The following is a 10,472-nucleotide window of genomic DNA, read 5'->3' as shown; positions in this document are numbered from 1 at the left end:
CACTGTAGTGAAAACTTGGGGTTTGGAACAGGACAATGGTTGACTGAAATAGACCTTTCAAATATGGTTGGTTGTCTTTCACTTTCACAACTTTTTCATTAGATATATTGTAACTGTTATTTTTTTTAAAAATTATTATATATTTGTACATAAGCTTTCTTAGGAAGATTCTTTCATTATCTGTTGGTCTCTCTCTTTGGATATTTTCATAGGCCCATCAGACCAAATCCTAGATTGGACCCCGATTATGAAAAAAATTACACAAGTGGCAGAAAATGGTATAAGGGAGGTAACTCTGAAATAAATGGAAACTGTATTCAGTGATTATTTCTCTTGGTTGTCACTTTAAGAAAAAAGAAAGGCTGCACATTTTTGGAATTGTAAATTTTAACTACCAGAAAGAATGAAATTCAAATAGTTATCTAAATAATCTTCCTGTGAAAGCATATGTACAAAATCCGGGTTCCATTTTTTTATGATTGATGGTAAAATGTGGATCCATAGAATGCAAACTTGCGTGGAAGCAAAGGACTCTGAATCTTCTGAAGAATATCTTACCTTTCAGTAAATGTGACTATTTAATTTGCATAAAACTAGATTGCAATGAAGTGCAAAGTAGACATATTTGATGTGCACAAATGTTGAAATACCTGTCTCCCATCCACATAATTACACATTATGAGTTAGCATATAATATGGTGTTTTGGTTCATTACACTGTTAGCAGTTGATGTGCCCCAACTAATGTGTTATAATGTTGAGTTGAACTGCAAACTACAAAGATACTGATTTGCTTTAGCATGATGCACCTGCTGATCAGGGTCTATGTTGTTTGTTCTACTTGTTACTCCTAAGAAACTGCACAGACCCAGCTCTGCCAGCGCATTATGTGATAGGAGGTTTGGGTCTGTGCAGTTTGTAGTTGGACTTGACTTGTACAAGAGGATATAAAGTAAACAAGAAAAAAAAGAAGTCTTTATATTTAAGCAGAGAACTGAAATGGTTTTTCTTGGGAGTATATAGCTGAGATCAACATTTTAAAGGTTGTTTGTATATTACAGTATAATTCTAGGTGGTATTTAGGTTTATTGTTGTTTTATTAAATCCGTTCCAACTTAAAATATTTAATTGCTTTCCAGGGATTTCAATACAGCAGAGGTAAACAGTGCCAGCAAGTGTACAGGTAAATATAGAAAAAATTGGACACACATAATGTGCCCTTTTTCCCCTTCAATTTTTGGCTTGATGTTTTGAGTCTGATTGTTAGCTTCTTGTTCTTGTGGTTTTGTTTTTGTATTTCCTACATTTGTAATAATAATAATAAGAATAATAATAATTGAAAATTATGTATAATTAATGATTATGCATAAATATGTTATTATTGCAATTATTATCTGATTAATTTTGTTTGAAAAAGGGCAGATATGATCAATCAGTTTGTAAAAGAAAGTAAATGCATATTTTGTGCTTCAGGTAAGGACAAAAGAAATTTGTTATTTGTCAAGTTTTCATATTGTCATTATGTTGTAAGTTTCTTTTCAGTTGCAAGTTCTTTTTTTTTAACCTTTGTTGAGGTGTTTTTGTTTATGATTTAAGTTGTAAACTTTTCTGCCAGTTCTATGGAAAATGTATTTCCTTTTCTGTTGGATGAACCTTTTGTTATGTAGATGTAGTGTGGCCTCTTGCTGTGTACATGTAGCTGGGCTCACTAACTCCTATCAAGTGTTCTTCAGTTGGTGCCTTTCATTCATACCCACCCACCCCATTTGTTTCTTTTCTTCTGCTCAGTCACCCTTTAGGTAGAAAACACCCTGTTACTAAATTTCATAGATTTGATTTGATTAGGCAGTCATTATACATTAAGTAAAAGGTAATGTTTACTTGGATAACTGAAGGTGATATTTACCTGTGTCTCGAGTTATCCCTGTTGGAGACCTCTGGACTACAACAGGGGAGATAACAACAAAGGTTAATCTGTTACCTTTCTTGTACTGCAGTTGTACAATGAAATGTGAGAAGAATCGACCAAATATTAATGAATTTGGAAGAAGGAAATTAGGATTATAAAGTTTACTTTTATCTTTGAATTTTTTAACTTATTATTCCTTATATATATTTATATAATCTTAGTGCATTTTCAACTACCTCAAATTGTGACTGAATATTTTATATAAATATTATATTCAAGAAATTTTTTGTTATCGCTTCTCGGCCTTTTGGCTAAGATCAAAGTGTAGTATCTGTTCTTATCAGCTTAATATCTGATACGTCCCCCATTGGGGGACTTCGATATTAAACTGATTTTTGGAACTGGGTGAGATGTCAGGGGCTTGCTCCGCTCTCGCCACGGGTTGGCCCGGTATTGCAGTACCTCCGGGATTGGCCCACTCCCCACGGGGAGTAATAAGCAAACAAAAGAAGAATAAAAATGTAGAAAATCTGTAATGATTCTTAGATAGTATTCTCCTTTTCCTATTTTTTATTATACTATTGTTGTTATCAGAAAGATGTCATCTTTTCCTTTTAAACAGATGGTAAGGCTCCTTTATTAATCATTGCTTGAACTGAAGTTGCATTTGATACATTTTTTTTCAAGTATTTCACTGTGTAAATTGTAAACTTGTCCTATTTCTGGCCAAGAGAAATTCATGGAGACCGCTTGAAATACCTAGCCCGCCTTCAAGTCGAACTCCGAATAGATTGGCTACCCCAGTATATAAATGACAGTCTCATTGGTGACATTCTTTCGGATTACGGTAGAATTCTAGATATCCGGAAAGACAGGTCCATCCTCTCATAGTCTATCTCTGTAGAAAACGGAACCTGTGTTGTTATATTAGAAACAATGGAAATGGAATGCAGACGGATCCCACACATTGTCTCATTAGGGCAATGCGGTTTCCTGATCACAATGAAAGGCCGCCCACCTCTATGCCTTAAATGCAAAGAATGTGGACAGATTCGGAAGGATTGTGCCAAGAAGGAACCACCCGAAGCAGCTCCCGGGGAACCAGTTATGCCTTTGTGATGGCTGGAGTGGTGAAAAGCACCCCACCCCAGAATCAGCAAACAGCCACACAGCACCCAGTGGCAGCGACCACTGAAGAAACCCCGGCATCGCTCGAAACAGAAAGTCTCGCAAAGAAGCCAGACCAACCCGTAGACCCACCAACACCACCAGAGGATACGGAAATCGGCACCCAGGCCGACAAGAGACAACTCTTCGACCTCAACAAGGGGAAATGGCAAGATGTTATGAGTAAAAAGTCACGCACCACAAATGGCACAAGAACAACTAATTATTAGCACTCAAACTACCTGTGGTAATGATAACCTACCCCCTCCCGCCCATGGAACACAAAGGATTTACACAGACAGAGTACCAACCTGGACTGCCCCATGGACAACGACTACTAACAACGGACAAACATTTTCAGGATTACACCTGGTTATTCATACAGTGTTAGAGTGTTTGCTCTCTTATAGACACTCTCCGAATGAGAATCTTGAAAATCAGTGGGTTTTTTTTACTCCTTGCAGGGATGGTCACATCAAAATGTGGTTTTAAATACATGACTTATAATATCTAGTATTTTGTAAATCAAAATGGTGCTGATCTGATGTTAAGAATAGCTGCCACATTTGCCATCTTGAACATTTTGTTTCACTAATCTTCCTAAATGAAAAGTAATATTGCAATGGGGTTTTCACCACAAGACTTCTAAAGAATCCACTTGGTTGTAAATGAAAGTGGTACCATTCCTGGGTCCAATATGACTGGCACAGTGGCCATTTTGAAAATCTTGGTAGAGCTACTACTGCAGAATGAAAAGTAATATTACCATGGGACTTTCACCAGAAGACTTCTTATGATGTCTAGGTGGTCCTACTTGAACAAGCTGCTGATGTGATGCCCAGTATAGCCACCACAATGACAATCATGTTATCACTACACTGCAGACATCATAGTGATATGACTGAAAGATTGTTAAAGCTACGTTAAAAAATCCAAATCGCACACGGATACCTGGTCATATTGACACTGTGTCGTCATCGAAGACTTTTTATGATGTCTAACTGGAACTAAATGCAAATGTTGACAATCGTCATCCAATGTGGTCACCATGGCACCCATCTGGAAAATCTTGCTATTATTACTCCAAAGTCATGTCACCATGGGGTTGGTGGTCCAAGATGAAAATAGTGCCAATCTGACGTCCAGTTATTTCCCCACCACAGTTGCCAATTTGAAAATCTTGTTATCTCCGAAGATTATTAGAGATTGTTTCAACACTAAACAATTAAAAGGAAGAAATGCTGGAAATTCATTTTAGCCAGATCGGCATCAGTACTGTCAAGGGAATCTTGTTTATTTTCCTGGAATAAAGTGAATAATTTTGATGTTATTAAACAATTGTATCATTGCTGATGTATCGGATGTGAATAAATTGAATGTTATGGGTCAGGTAGTACGTTTTGCCATTGTGTGAGTAGATAATGTTATTTAACAATTATTCATTCAGAGATAGCATGATTTGTAAAGGCTAAAATAGTTGACTTTGGATTATAATAAATCAGTTTACTTTTATTTTGTGTTCGATAAATTTGTATATTTTGTACTCTTTTTAAAGGTCACCGGCCATACTTCAACATTTTTCTTCTTACATCAGATTTGCACTACATGATCAAAAGTAGTTATACTCGCACAAAAAGAACAAAAAAATTATCAAGCATAAAGAAGAAATAATAATTTAATTGCTCAAAATAGAAGTATAAAACGCTGTTACTTCCTCTTAGTTATGATTTCCCACCTATAGAGGACGCCAACCAGAAATGATGTACATTTATCCATACAAGACAAAGAACATGCTTCTTGCTGTTGAAAAATATTAGATGAAACTAATGAAAACTAATTTACTTTTCATCCTTATATCGGTATGCATGCACGACGCACTAGATTGTGTCGTTTTCATAACTGTTCCATTGTTTAAATTTATTTTGAAAATTCCTGTTAATACCGGTAAAAAGGAATCAATGCTGGCTTCCCTGTGTCTGCAGACTTTATATTTAAAAAAAATCGGCACACTTAAAGAATCTAAAGGAACCAAACTTGACTTCCTTTTGACGGCCGACTTCCTAAGAAAAAATCAGTACACTTAAAAGATACCAAAGTCATTTTCTGGGGTTGGCTTGCTTTGTAATAAAATAACCTATCTATTTAATATCCTGTTGGTAAGTTTAGACAGTTGCTCCTTGCAAGTTGTGTTTATCACCCGGGCTTCTGTTTGTTTGCCTGTGTAATCATAATTGATGTTTGCTGGGCAAATAGTATACACAACAATAACTTGCTTTAATAATACTTTTGTAACCCAGGCTAGCGAAAAGATGATCATTTTCACTCATTGAATTTATTTTAAAATAATGATTTTTATTTGCGAGATCTCATCTGATGATGTCATTGTCTTGTACTTTCCCCATATAGATTCCCTGTTGATTCCCTATAGTTTCTTATTTCAGATAGTAATTTTTTTTATTATTTTCCAAAGTATGACATCATAGGAGTCTTTTGAATTTTCAGGTGTTAATTGAAGATTTAATAAGTATAGGTTCCTATTTAGAATATATTAAAATATTATAAATTAAGAAGTTTTTAATTCAAATATTTTTTATACTGTTTGTATCATTTTTTTTATTTAAAAAGAAATTTTAGAAATTTTAAATCATATTTTTATGTTGGGAAAAGATTTTACTTTTATTTTTATTTCATTTCCTAAAAATATTGCTGATTTAGAAATTTAAGTTCTATGTAGTTTTTAATCAAATGGTTTTAGGTTCCTATTAGATATTATTTTGGTTGGGGGTTTAGAGACATTATTATATTTTTTTAAATTATTATTATTATTTTTATTTTTTTTAAATTTTAAAATTTGAATTGGATCCTGAAGGAATATATGATAACAATGCAAGTTTAATTTCTTTCATTTAATTTTCAAATAAGTGTATTTTTATCAATTTCTTTTGTACCGTGCGGGGAGAGGTGTGTGTGCACAAATTCAACACAAAATTATTTCCTTTCTAATTTGTACAGAATAATGGAGCAAATATGATTGGCGATATAGACTAGTAATGACAGTCATTCAATTTATGCGTGCACACATTAAGGCAACTTGAAAAATAAAAACAAACAATAAAATTAACTGGTAAGTGCTTCATATTGCAGCAACTAAACACTGACAAAATACTCAGCATCATTCTCTCGCTCTCTCTCTCTCTCTCATGTGTAATCGAGTGTGTATTGTATGCAGCAGTGTTACAACCTGAAGCCTAAAATTAAGTATATTTGTTATAATATCTCATGTACACTACCCTTAGCAAAATGTATACGTATTCTGTAGAATATTATCTGTTACATATTATTGTTTTATAAATCGTTATCGATAATTTGACTGGAAGACTTAAATTGAGAATGTTGTTGTGCAGATGCATAATATTTTTTATCATAAAAAATGTATATAAATATTTTAATTAGAACGAGCAAGATATGTCAGTTTGTGTTTTCTCTCATAAATATGTACGTTACAAAGTATAATTATTTCCTTTGAAAGAATATCAAGATAGGTTCTAAAACCTATCTTACATTATATATATCTACTTGTTTTTTGAAGAAAAAGAACATGTACAAACTATTGTTAAGTTGGGTTGAATTGTCTTTTGAGTTGGGCCGAATTCAGTATAATCGGGTATACATGATGAAACTTTCCCATCCCTCCCTTATTCGATCCCACAGATTAAATCCACTCTTTTTCTGGTAAACATGGTCTTTCGGAAAAAGAAAGAACCCTTTTCCCCATCATCACTCTTATGGTTACATTCGTATGCAACACAGTGCACCCTATTTGCTGTACAAAAGCACGATCATACGATATATCACATAGACATTTACGTGGGGAAATTAAACACTTGAATGGCTAGGTTGAATGGAACGGATAAATATACGTCATAACCGTTTTTGGCACGCAGAAACTACCGATTGTTTACGGAGATTGCCGAATAATTTTTTCATTTAAAAAAGAGGAGTTTTAAGTCTAATTAAACACTTTTATGGTGTGCATACATAACAAATGCATTTTGTTTATAACTACAGTAATATCACACATTTGTACAATATGGGTGGCCAGTGACCTTTAAGATATACTTTGTTGTGTGGGTTGGCCTTTGGGTTCACAATTTTGCAGTTTAAGAAAAAGTATGATTGTCACAGATATACTATAAATGTGACAAAACATTGCCAAAAAAAAATCACATACAAACATGTATGAATAGAGTGAATTGAGTTAAGGCTGTAAAATTTGTCTACTTGCAGAAAATACTCAGTTTATTGAATGACTAGCAACTTTCTCATTGCCAAACCCACCTTTGATGTTGGAAATATAAAGTTTGATCAATTGAACAATCCACCATTACCATGTGTACTCATTTATAAGTTGAATCCAACTGCAAACAACATAGACCCTTATCAACCATCGCATAATGTGCTGGCAGATCAGGGTCTATGTTTTGTTCTACCGGTTACTAACTGCAATGACCCAACTCTCTTCAATTACCCAAATTCAGATCTGCTGGCCCATTACGTGCTGGCAGATCAGGGTCTATGTTTTGTTCTACTGATTACTAACTGCAATGACCCAGCTCTGCCGATGTACCCAAATTCAGATCTGCTGGCCCATTACATTATGACAGATCTGGATCTATGCATTGTGCAGGTGGACTTGATTTACAAGAGACTATATATGCTAATGCTTTAATTTCCGAGTGCATGGTTTTTACAAGTTATCCTTTGAATGGATGTGATATGACTTTTCATGGATTTGAAGTGTGTATGTGTGATTTGGATTTTTAATGTAGCTTTCACAATTTTTTTAGTCATATCGCTTCGATGTCTATAGTGTGGCAGTTTATAGTGATGTCTAGCACTGGAGCATCATGCTGCAGACATGTAGCATGATGTCCCACCGAGTCACATTATACTGACACCAGGCCAACCAGTCGCAACAGTAAGCTCATAATGCTGAGCGCCAAGGGATGCAGCTGTTAGTACCATTTTTGCAAGTCTTTGATATGACTTGGCTGGCGATCGAACCCACAATCTCCAGCATCGGAGGTGGATGCTCTAACCACTAAGCCACCAGAGCAGTCTGATTTGAAATATACTTCATTGAGGTTTGTTATACTGATCTATATAATTTGCACAAGCATTTCACTGAAATTAGCAATATAGCATTACATTTGTACATTAATAGAATTTTTTTAAATTGTACATTCTGAACCAAAATTTTGGAGAAGATTGCATAATTGATGAAAAGATGTGAGTTTGTTTTGGATTTTTAAGAGAGCATTAACAGTTGTAGTCATGTCACTACGATGTATGCAGCATGCAGTTTATAGTGGTATCTTTCACTAGGCATCATGCTGCAGATGTGTAGTGTTATCAGAGATCTCGGAAACACTTAATTACGCATATTTGGACGCCAATTTTTGATCTGGGACGCAGAAAATCACTGAGGCGGGAGTCCTCCGTACGCATGTAATAGGTGTGTGGCAAAATTCAAAGACATGCCATTCCTGCTTATGCCACCTGCTTCGTGGGAAAATGTGTTGATCAGTTCTGTGCTAATATTTACAATGACAGAATTCAGTGACTGAAAGACCCCTTGATGTACATACATGTTGCCATTATAAGAGTACATCAAAAAGAAAAAAGAACGTGATGCAATATCTGGGTGGCAAGTTCAAAGGCTTTGACTGGTGGCCGGGTGGGAAAATGTACTGATATTTACAGTGATTGAATTCAGAGTCAGAAAGACCCAGCGATATACATGTGGTCATTTATAAAAGTACATCAAATAAACAACTTTAGCTTTCGTATTGTGTTCATTTCCGAATGTATCGGAATAAATAGTGCACGAGAATCAAGACATGTTGAGACTTAGACAAAATGCCATTCGTAAATTTGGATAAGTATTTTGGGGTTAAACGGCAAACTTACGAAGATTGTAACGAGATTCAGAAGAGTGCTAAAGCTGCTAGAATTGATACTTCAGATAGGACAGTCGCTAAGTGCAAGAAAGTGTGTGATGCCTACCTTAGTGTTTGGAATAAGTCCTTACTTGGATTGACAAAATTCAGTATCACTCTGATGGACGAACAAGAGCTATTTAAGAGGTACATTGACTGACCATACTTTTTTTAAAAATGCCCCTCGCCTTAGCCCAGTTGGTTCTAGTGTTGTAGCAAAATGTTTTCATCAATACATCAGTAGCTAGGCCTAGTTTTGATTACTTTGACAAACAAATTCTTGCCCATTCACAAGCGTTATGTTTTGATAGCTTATTGACCATTAACCCTTTTCCAAGTAAGGTAACAACTATCAATTTCCTGCATGATATCCTTTGATGATAAAACATACAAAGATGTGTTTTAAGATCAGAATCGGTGATCTGGATATATATTAACTGCCTCTTGTACACTATTTCGTCATAAAATTAGTTTGAAACTGTAAGTGAACCAGTATGCCTAATGGGAAATAATGGCAGACTTCACATTATCCTGACACCAGGTCAACCAGTCTTTACCATAAACTGTAGGAAAAAATAATGGCTGAAATATGACCTAGAAATGATGTGATGTTGTGCATTTATGCATTGAGTATCTAGAGTAAAACAAAAGTGCATGGTAATTGCATTCATTGATATTTGTAAAGAAATTTCATTGGTTGTCTCGATTTAATCAGGATCAGTAAAATTAGTCAGGATCAGAAAATGTTATTATGCTGATCTTGACAACCCACAATTAATGTTGTTGTAGGGTTTAATGCCATTTTTCAGCACTCGATAGGCTATACATGGCAGCTAGTGTTGATGGTGGAGGAAAAACCCGGGAAAACCCTCGGAAAGAACCACCGACCCACAAGAAGCCACTGGCAAGCTTTCTCACATACCCACGTTGGCTGAATCCAAGACTTGAACCCACGCAGACAGGTGAGATGGCAGTGATCTGTAATGGAGAGCGCCTTAGACCACTCAGCCACCCAGAATTGTACAAGTGTCATTTTAAGCAGACGTTACGTGCAGCGTAGGATGAGATTTGAATTTTTAAGATAGCCTTATTAATTTTTCAGTCATATTGCTACAATGTCTGCAGTGTGACAGTTGATAGTGGTGTTTAGCACTGTGGGATCATGCCACAGACATCTAGCATCATGTCCCACCCAGTCACATTTTTAATCCTGACACCAGGCTGACCAGTCCTTACACCAACCTCTTAATGCTGAGCACATAATGAGGTAGCAGTTAGTATCATTTCTGTAATTTTTTCTTTGGTATGACATGACCAGGGATCGAACCCGCAACATCCTGCATTGGAAGTGGATGCTCTAACCATTAGGCTACTGGAGCAATCTCTGTAGGATGAGTA

At 35.5% G+C, this 10,472-nt stretch overlaps 1 non-coding gene across 1 annotated transcript; it reads left to right on the top strand.

The window, feature by feature from the left end:
• The first annotated feature begins 2,199 nt into the window (after positions 1-2,199).
• Positions 2,200-2,392, top strand: LOC149795360 (U2 spliceosomal RNA). Its single transcript, XR_016422524.1, has one exon. It is a non-coding gene; the product is annotated as a U2 spliceosomal RNA (small nuclear RNA).
• The last annotated feature ends 8,080 nt before the right edge of the window (positions 2,393-10,472 follow it).

Source organism: Sinohyriopsis cumingii, chromosome 7 (genome assembly GCF_028554795.1).
Source record: "Sinohyriopsis cumingii isolate HCF-2022 chromosome 7, ASM2855479v2, whole genome shotgun sequence".
NCBI classification, from domain to species: domain Eukaryota; kingdom Metazoa; phylum Mollusca; class Bivalvia; order Unionida; family Unionidae; genus Sinohyriopsis; species Sinohyriopsis cumingii.
Note: the sequence above shows the minus strand (reverse complement) of the source record. Positions and strands in the feature narration are given on the sequence as shown.